At 40.5% G+C, this 1,913-nt stretch overlaps 1 pseudogene; it reads right to left on the minus strand.

The window, feature by feature from the left end:
- Positions 1 to 257: 257 nt before the first annotated feature.
- Positions 258 to 1,302, minus strand: LOC123236161 (annotated as a pseudogene).
- Between the last annotated feature and the right edge of the window lie 611 nt (positions 1,303 to 1,913).

Raw genomic sequence — 1,913 nt, forward strand, 5'->3', positions numbered from 1 at the left:
AGGAAAAATGACAAAAGTTTCCATCCCTTGTTCCCCACCTTCCTTCCAGCCCCCCTTCCTCCCATCCCAGAGAGCAGGGTCCTGGGTGAAATCAGGTGGGGAAGCCTCTCATCTCCTCAATGGCAGTGTTATAGAAGGTCTCAATGTCTCTAAGGATCCTTTTGTCTTCCTCTGCCACCATGTTGATGGCCATATCTTTATGACCAAAATGCCCTCCAATTATTCTATGAATGTAATTCTCCTGGTTGGTGGGAAGGTCCTAATGAATAACCAAAGATACTTGCTGAACATCAATGCCTCTAGCCAATAGGTCAGTGGTAATAAGCACCCAACTGGAGCCTGAGCAAAAACTCCCTCATGATAACATCACGTTCTTTTTGGTCCATGTCTCCATGCATTTCAGAGATAAGTAAAATCATGGGCATGTATTTTCTCAGTGAGCCAATCCACCTTTTGGTGGATATTGATGAAGATGATGGCTTGAGTAATAGTCAGCGTTTCATACAGATCATATAAGGTATCTAGCTTCCACTCTTCTTGTTCCACATTAATGTAAAACTGATGAATTCCTTCCAATGTCAATACCTCCTTCTTGACTAGAATTCCTGATAGGACCCCTCATAAACTTCTTGGTCACTTCCAGTACATCTGAGGGCATGGTGGCTGATAGGAGTACCACCCGACTATTGCCACTGAGTTTCTGGAATATGTCATAGATCTGGTCCTTAAAAGCATGACTTAACATTTCATCTGCTTCATCCAGAACAAACATCTTGATGTATTTATGAGAGAGGTATTTCCGATTAAGAATGTCAAAGACTCAGCCTGGGGTCCCCACAATGATATGGGGAGCCTCCATCTGCAACTTCTGAACTTCAGCCTGAACATTGTGCTTCCAATACAGGCATGGCATGAGGCACCCATGTAGTCTCCCAATGCTGTCACTACCTTTTAGATCTGCTGAACAAGCTCTGTAGTAGGTACCAAAACCAAGGCCTGTGTAGCCTGTAAGACCAGTTTGATATGTTGCAAAATGGAAATGGCAAAGGGAGCAGTCTTCCCGGTCCCAGACTGGGCTTGAGCAACAACATCATAATCCTTGATAAAAGGAAGACTTGCACATTGCTGAATGGCAGATGGCTTCTCAAAACTATAAGCTTATATACCATGAAGAAGAGACTCTGAGAGGTTCATATCATCAAATCTATCCACAATCTCATTCCAGTTACTCTCGACGACACCATCAGGGTCCATTCCATCAGGACCATCATCTCTGGATTGGGAATCCTGACTCACAGACATGATCCTGCAAACTCCCTTTTTGTTTTTGATACTTTGTTTTTAATCAAGCATAGCACTTGGTATATAGCAGGTACTCAATGTTTTTGCTTGCTCATTTGATAACAGTGCAAACTAAGAAGATATTAGCTTCTTATCCTTCATTTTATAATATGGATTCAAATAAATTCATCAAACACAAGTACCTAGTTTGTGCAAGAGAGTAGACATATAGAAAATATATATTTTCATAGAAAATAATCCCCCTTGGTAGGGATTCAAAGATGAAATACAAAGATTCCTTCAAGGACCGTCTAGTCTACAGTAGTAATACAACACAAAACAAATAAGACTAATTCGATATAATACAGAGAAGCAGGAAGCATGAATAATGGAGAGATTCAGACCCAGGGATGCTTCAAAGAGGTGGTGGAACCTCATTTAAACTTCGAAGGAAGATAGGAGATAAGACCATGATTGGTGATTAATACATTCTCCCTCCTCCTCCTCCTCTTCTTCTTCCAACAATCATTATACATTCATTTATTTATATTTTACATCCGTTCTTCTTAACCTAGTGAAACAGAGGGTCCTATAAGGTAGGAAATATTTTTCTTTTTATAATTTTCTTACCG

This window comes from Gracilinanus agilis, chromosome 2, assembly GCF_016433145.1.
Source record: "Gracilinanus agilis isolate LMUSP501 chromosome 2, AgileGrace, whole genome shotgun sequence".
NCBI lineage: Eukaryota > Metazoa > Chordata > Mammalia > Didelphimorphia > Didelphidae > Gracilinanus > Gracilinanus agilis.